Below are 8,333 nucleotides of genomic sequence, written 5' to 3'. Positions count from 1 at the left end.
TAATTAAATTGATATTCTTTGTCTATATTTTATATATGTATGCAAACATTACTTAATCATCCTTTCAAATCTTTTTTTTTTTTCATTTCATTTTGTTCCGTTCTGTAAACACTGCCTGCCTGATCTCTTAACTCTATTTTAAGCAGTGGCTATTCTCGTTTTCACTGCCACCATTTTTTTGGTGATAATTCTATTTTTTTCCTATTATTTTTTCCCAATCTCTGCCAGTTCAGTTTTCCATCTTGGTTTTTATATTTATTCCTTAGGTTCTTGCTATTCTACTCTAAACTCTTTATATATAGATGCTTGATTTACTTTTTTTCTGAGTTACCCACATTCTTAGAAAACTCTTTAATCAAAAATTTCTTCCCGGGCCGGCCCGTGGCTCACTTGGGAGAGTGCGGTGCTGATAACACCAAGGCCGCGGGTTCGGATCCCATATAGGGATGGCCGGTTTGCTCACTGGCTGAGCATGGTGCTGACAACACCAAGCCAAGGGTTGAGATCCCCTTACCGGTCATCTTTAAAAAAAAAAAACACTACTCTTTGTCTTAGCTACTTACTGTATTTTTATAACAGGAAACTGCTATTACCGGCTATCTGTTTTAAAAAAACATGAGGATGATTGTGTTAATGAGGAAGGGCCGGGGAGTGCTCTGGGTTAATAGGAATTCTCCTAGGTTCACTGTGCAGCATTGAAAGATATAGATATGTGTGTATAAATTTAGCCTTTCCATCTTTTCCACTGGTAAAGATCAGCAGCTGCCCACAGCCCCCAGTTTCTCTACTGTCTTACTGGATAGTGCAGTTATAAATGTGGCAGGAGGCCAGCCTCACAAGCCCTTTTTTGGTGTTAAATACGGTTTAGGGAAGCTCCTGAATCCAACCTGTGTGCCCTGATTTTATCCATTCAAACAAGGGTGGTTGTTTTGTCCTTCATCATGTACCACCTACTTTGGAACCAACTCTGCCAGCATTGTGCCAGAGTAGTTGTCATGGGCAGCAGCCTCTCTCTCTCCCTTCCCAGCTCTTGACAGTCTTTCTTCATGATTTTTTGTGGTTTGAGTTATAGCATCTCTTAGCTTCATTGAAAATGGAATTTCTGTTTCCAGTGAGGAGGAGAAAAAGAAAAACCTTTGTTTTCTTATAACCAGAAATCATTTATTAGTTCAATTTTTTAAAAAGTTGTCTTGAGTCATTTTTTTTTAATTATGAAAATTTTACTTTTGTATGGTCCAGAATATCAACTCTAAGCATTACAGGAAGCATACAAAGGCTAATGATAATCTATAATGTTGACCCAAAGGGGAGAAATGCAAGTAAAATTTCCCCAGATTTAACGTACATGTGATCATTCTACAACACAAGGTGCTTAATTATTAACTCGGTTTTTTGAGAAATATCACATTTAAGGGAATACGTCTTTATCTATGAAAATTTATACCTTGAAGATATCTCTTATGAAACTATGCTGTGTTTATGACATTAATTTCTTCAGGTGTACATTTATTAACGCTCAATGGGTTAATGCAATATTTTCCAGCATAGAGACTTTAGAGAAAAATTAAAAATAACCGTTCATAAAATGGCTCAAATTTAAAACCTTACCCGTGTTCTGATGCTGTCTTGAATAGTATGGTGGGACAAAAATAGGCTTTGAAGCCATGGGATTCAAATCTAGGCTCTAACTCATGTTGATTGTGTTTCTTTAAGACAATTAGTTGTATCACTGAGCCTCTACTTCTTGAACTGTAACGTTTACATAATATTCACCTTACAGAGCTACTTGGTTCAGCGAGGTAAATGTAAAGCATCTAGCACAGTACTTGGCACATAGTAGGTGCTCAATTAAGGTTGTTTCCTTCGCACATTCCTCTTTTACCATTATTTTTTTACTTCCTATCAATGTTTTTTAATTAAACCAAAATGGTTATTCATCTGGTTTCTCAAGATCTGAGCAACCAAGTTGCCGAGAGAGGACTGTAAATTATTTCAGTGATAGTAGATTAATTCAAATGCTTCATTTCTTTTCAGCCTTATTAATCCCTAGATCTTGCCTTTCCATTTCAAGCTCAGGGATGATTAATTGTAAAGAGGAAAAAAAAAAAGACCAACCTTACCAAAGATATTTACTTCAAATATGATCCGTAAAAAGTGGTGTGGATCAGTCAGGGTTCCACCAGAGAAACAGGACCAATAGGACATATGGAGAGAGAGAGAGAGAGAATTATTGCAAGAAATTGGCTTACATAATTATAAGGCTGGCGAGGCAAGTATGCAATCTATAGGGCAGATCATCAGGAAGTGCAGACTGAAATTCTCAGGCATGAGGTGAAGCTGCTGTTGACATGCAGAATTACTCCCTCAAGGAGATTTCAGTTCTGCTCTTAAGGCCTTTTAACTGATTGAATCAGGCACACTCATATTATCTAGGATAATCTCTTTTACTTAAAGTCAACTGATTACAGACAGTGTGTGTGTGTGTGTGTGTGTGTGTGTGTGTGTGTGTGTGCGTGTGTGTGGCTGGCCAGCATGGGGATCTGAATCCTTGACATTGGTATACAATGCCACACCCTAACCAACCAAGCTAACTGGCCAGCCCAGTGATTATAGACAAAAATCACATCTATAAAATAGATGTTGATTTACATCAATACCTAGAGTAGAGTTTGGTAGAATAACTGGGAACTATATCCTAGTCAACTCGACATATAAAACTTACCATCACAAGAGGAGAATGCCTAATTATCAGTGATGCTGGGCTTCCTCAATTAGAATGTAAATAAGGTTTCTTCTTATGTGTCTTGCACTCATTTAACAGTTTGAAATTATAACAATAGTTAAGTCTGACAAATACTTATTTTCTTAGAAAGGTGATACAGAGGGGAATAATTTTCTCAGCTCAGTTTTCCATGACTATTTAGCATAATGACCTCTTTCCTGCTGTTCATGTCTTTGGCAATCATTATGTTGGCTGGTGCATGCAGTGAACAGATGAGGTTTAGTGAATATTTTACAGACCCACACGTAACTTGACAGGGGTAATAAATAAACTAGTACATACCAATCTCTCTTAATGAAACCTGAGTCAAAATAATAAGGATAACTCAACATCACTGCTATGATTTGAATGTTTGTTCCCTGCAAAACTCATGTTGAAGCTCAATCCCCAATGTGGCAGTATTGAGAGGTGGGGCTTTTGGGAGGTGATTGGGACATGACAGCTCTGCTCTCATGAATGAATTAATCCATTCATGGGTTAATGGATTAGTGGGTTATCATGGGAGTGCAACTGGTGGCTTTATAAGAAGAGGAAGAGAGAGCTGAGCAAGCACCCTAGCCCCCTCACCACAGGATGCCCTGCACCACCCTGGGACGCTGCAGAGAGTCCCCACCAGCAATAAGGTTCTCACCAGATGTGGCCCCTCCACACTGGACTTCCCAGCCTCCAGAACTGTAAGAAATAAATTTAGTTTTTTTATAAATTTCCCAGTTTCAGGTATTCTGTTATAAGCAACAGGAAACAAACAAGGCCTGTTTCCTTTCCTACCATCATTCTAGGTTACTTTCACAAGTGGCTCAATTTTAAAATGAACTAAAGCTCTAAATATTAGGAAGAATTAGTGTTTTTTTAAAAAAATATATAGATCTTTTGTATGTGTGTTCTTATCTGACCAAGGTGGATACTTTATTTTGCCAAGTATAAACATTTCCAATGAAAGAACTCAGACCAACCTGGAAACCCCAAGTAGACAACTGTCACACAGTTTTTATAGCACATCAAGGTTAAAATGTCAGCTAATTCCAGTTCTGTTTTGGTGGCTGGCTGGTGTGGGGATCCAAACCCCCCATGACCTCAGTGTTATCAGGCTGGGCTCTAACCAACTGAGCTAATCGGCCAGCCCTAATTCCAGTTTTGATCAGTTCTTCATAATGGGAAAATCTATGGGTTTCCTGTACCAATACTAGTGTTAAAGGAAGTAGTAATTCACATGTAAAGAATTCTAGCACTTTATAGATTGTGTGAGTAGAATTGGATATGTGGTGAATCTACCATGGGGGCATCTAATTGGCAAAATGAAGGGCAAGGTTTACAGGACATTGTTTCCATTGTAGTATACAAACATTTTCCCACCTATGACTTTGCCTAAGTAGAGATGAATTCAGTTTAAAAGGAGAAGAAGAAAGAAAGAAATCAAATCAGATATCTTCATGACATCACGGGAACAAGAGAACTTTCCTTGTGCTGGTGAGCAAGTCATTGGTTCTCAATGTCTGGTCACTGGAACAGGTGCATCAGCATTATCTGAGAACCTGTTAACAAATGCAAATTTTGGGTCTTACCATTGACCTACTGAAGAGAAAGTCTGGGCTGGGCACACAAATCTGTCTTTTGACAAGCCTTCCAGGTGATTCTCTCAAGGGTAAAAAATCACTGGTCTAAGAAATAGATTCTTCTAAAAGTTCCAGAGAGACTCTTTCTTTTGAGGATCCTCTTGTCCTTTTGGATCTTGGCCTGAAAATCCTATATTCCACAAATCTCTAATATTTTCAATGTCCTTGGTACTTTGGGACCCAGATAAGACCTCTAAAAAAGTATGTGTTTTTGAGGCACTTAGAAACTTTTTAACAACCCCTATTGCTCCCTTGGTCCCCTTGGTAATCAGCCCAGCTCTGCTTCCTGAGTCTTGTCCAATAGTTTCTCCCCAAGGACATTCCCTCTTCCCCTGTGGTCCCACCCATGCTAGTATAGAGGAGGTCTGGGCAGGGGCTGGGACTGTGAGGTTGCAGCAAAGGATCTTCAGGAAGATGTGAAGCTGCAGCTCTGTTCTGGGCTGAAGGAAGGTAAGAGACCAGGGTTTTCTCACCTGCACATAGGTCAGCTATAATAAAAATCTTGCAAAACCTGCTGGAGGGTGAGAGTAATAAATAAATGACATAGACTTGATGGTGGTAAGTCTAAAGTGTCAGGAGAATCTCAGGAAGTACTGCAGTGGGAATGTGAAAACCCAGGCTTTTAACAACCAAGCGTAGAGTTGGCTCTGTGATTTAGAGAGGGGATGAAAGAAGAGGATAAAAAGGACGAGGAAATCACCACAAAGTTCTCTACATAGTCACACAAAAGAGGGTCACATAATTACCTGCTAATGCATTAAGTTGGCATACATTTTTAGCAACTGCTAAATGAGTTGCTCTCACAGACACTGAGCATGACTAGGTTACTGAATTCACTATTTAATTAAGATGGGATGCAGAAAATAACGAAAAATGCTATAATGGAGGTAATTTTAAAGAGCTGAGAAATGAGGAATTAATTCTGCATGGGAGAAATGAGGGAAGGAGTCAGAGAGAAGGTGATATCTCTCTAACTGCTTCTAGGTAACAAAAGGTATTTCAGGAAACAAGATTTATTACCGAAAGTATGGAATAACCAAATATATGGCCTATGGAGAAGCTATGAAATCTTTGAACAGCAGTTGGTTCCTGGGTGACGGGGATACTGATTAGAAAGTTACACGGAGGCTACATTTTGTAGCCTTGTATGGAATGCTGAGAGGGAGTTGCATGCACATGTGTACGTTTGTTTTCCTGAGTTTATCCACAAAACATTTTAGGTGGTTGCTAAGAGTTTAAGTTTTAAGCTGTGGGCACTAGAGACTCATTAAAGATTATCACGAGGGAGGAGCATGATCAGATCTGAGTTCGGAAAGGTCTCATGGACAGCTGTGGAGAAGGGGGACTAGAGTGGACACAACTGGAAGCAGCAGGGCAAGGTTAGAATGACCTTTAATAGGTAACTGATTGCAATAGGCCAGAGGACAGAGGACAAGGGAGGTTGAGCCAGGCAGGGGGATTGGAGAGGCCACTTACCCTGCCACCCGCTGTCTCTCATCCTCCATCGGCTTCTCCGCTGGTCGTCCCACTTCCTCCCCCACCCAGCACCTTCCATTTCCCCTCCTTCACTTGCTTTATTTCTTCATCTCTCTTCCTCTTAATCTCTCTTTATTCCTTTGTCTACTTCTGTGTCTCTTCTTTCTACATTTTCCTTTACTTCTACCCTTGGACTCAGTAACATCTTCTACAATTCCTGTTTCATTCAGAAAAGCTCTCAGAGGCCCTTTCAATACATTATTCATCACCTATTCCTTTCTCTTTTTTTTCATTGTCTATTTCTTACACCAATGAATCTCCTCCCCTTCCTGTCTCAGCATGAACACCACAGGTCTCACCCAGTAAGGAGCCACATACAATGGAGAGCAGGGGAGAAACTGGATGTCTCAAGTGTCCGGCTGTGTCCAGTGTCTTCCTTGCACTGACCTGCACACCTGATCCATATTAAATAGTGACTGTGACAAGGATGGTCACTGCTAGGCACAAACGCATTGTGAAATCCAAGCATACGTCTCTGGGCTTAAAGCTGAATTGTGGAGAAAAATATACACGCATGAAAAATCCATTATATGATGATGTATCAAATGTGTGAAAATTGATTGGTATAAAAACTTATTAGAGATTGGAAGAAGAGAGTATGTCTTCATCTAGGAGACTTCACAGAGGAGAGCAGTTTCCACTGATTATTCCATGCACTGTTCTAAGAACTTTATATGTGTCATTCTACTTAAGTCCTCAGAAAATTCTACCAAGAATTTTATTCTATCAAAATTTTATTCCCTCCTTACAGATGTGGAAACTGAGACCCAGAAAGATTAAAACCTGAAATTTTACTCCAGATCTGTCTGACTCCAAATGTCTTCCCAATACTGCTCATGTATGAATCTTTGAGAGGCAGGTTGCATGTACTTCTGGATGGTTTAAGATATCTCACAAATGTATGTTTCAGCACCCACTTGTAAACTCTCCAGAGACAAGGCAGCACTTAGTATTATGTCTGCACATGAGGAAGCCAACCATATAGACCTGGACCACTCGGTTCTGAGCTCCTGAGCACTAAATGGGCAAGTAGCAACTTCATGCATTTATGTCTGTGGTCTGTTTTCTTCAGGTGTAGGGAGAAGACACTGTGGAACCAGGGAACCTTCATTGAGTCTCAGACCCGCGTTGAGTCTGAGATTTTTCTTCCCGAGGTTCTCATGAACTGGGGAGCTCCAGATTTTGCTGGTTTGGGTGTTCCTGTTTGTCTGTACCACACTATCTTGGGAAACCTCCTCACCATGGTCACAGTAACTTCTGATTCTCAGCTCCTCCTATCCTTGTACTTTCCGCTCTGACATCCACCTACATCAGTCCTCTGTTTCTCTTTAGTCACCTCCCCGAAGATGCTGGTGGACTCTCTCTCTGAGAAAAAGATGATCTCCTACCAGGGCCGCATTGCCCACATCTTCAACTTTCTCAAATGCGCCATGGTCGTCTTCCTCTCAGCGATGGCGTGTGACCAGTATGGAGCCATATCCCGGCCCTTTCACTATGTCACCATCATGAACACTCGACTGTGTGTGGGGCTGGTGACCACCTAGGTAGGGGGCTTCATCCACTCCATTGTCCAGGTGGCTCTGATGCTCCCACTGCCTTTCTGTGGCCCCAATGTCCTGGATAACTTCTACTGTGACGTCCCACAAGTGCTGAGACTTGCCTGCACTGACACCTCCGTCCTGGAGTTCCTCATGATCTCCAACAGTGGGATGCTGGTTCTCATCTGGTTCCTCCTCCTTCTCATCTCCTACACCGCCATCCTGGTGATGCTGAGGTCCCACTCAGGGCAGACGAGGAGGAAGGCAGCTTCCACCTGCACCACCCACATCATCGTGGTGTCTATGACCTTCATTCCAAGCATTTACCTCTATGCCCGGCCCTTTACCCCATTCCCCATGGGCAAGGCTGTGTCCATCAGCCACACGGTCATGACCCCCAGGCTCAACCCTATAATCTACATTCTAAGAAACTAGGAGATGCAGGTGGCAGTGAAGAGATTAGGGCTGCACCAGCTGGTTTGTAAAAAAGTATCAGCAATGGTAGGTCACCTCTTTTTTGCTCTGTTTCCCTTTTGCAACATGGAAAGAGAACTGCTACATCTGCTCTTTTCACAGTTTGTAGATACGTTGTGAGGATTGTCATAGAAGTGTATGAGTTTTGAAACTAAGTAACTAAGTTTTTTAGGAAAAGGAAAGCATCCTCTTTTTGTTGGCTAAGATTTGTGATAAAGTGTTCTAACACTCCTGAAATAATTAATAAGAAGTGTTCCTATGGCTCCTGGAGAGCCGCCCCCACCTTTCTCCTTTTTTGGTGGACTATTCCCTCCTAGGATGACAGCACTTCCCCAGTAAGAGTATTTCTATATTCTGTATTTTAACATCTCTTCTCAATACCCCCTTTTG

At 41.2% G+C, this 8,333-nt stretch overlaps 1 pseudogene; it reads left to right on the top strand.

Annotated features, from left to right (window-relative positions):
• The first annotated feature begins 5,276 nt into the window (after nt 1–5,276).
• On the top strand, nt 5,277–7,970 carry LOC103604410 (annotated as a pseudogene).
• The last annotated feature ends 363 nt before the right edge of the window (nt 7,971–8,333 follow it).

The sequence above is a fragment of the Galeopterus variegatus genome, unplaced genomic scaffold, assembly GCF_000696425.1.
Source record: "Galeopterus variegatus unplaced genomic scaffold, G_variegatus-3.0.2 Scaffold133, whole genome shotgun sequence".
In the NCBI taxonomy this organism is placed as follows: Eukaryota; Metazoa; Chordata; class Mammalia; order Dermoptera; family Cynocephalidae; genus Galeopterus; species Galeopterus variegatus.
The sequence above is the reverse complement of the archived record's forward strand: the minus strand, read 5'-3'. Positions and strand labels throughout refer to the sequence as shown.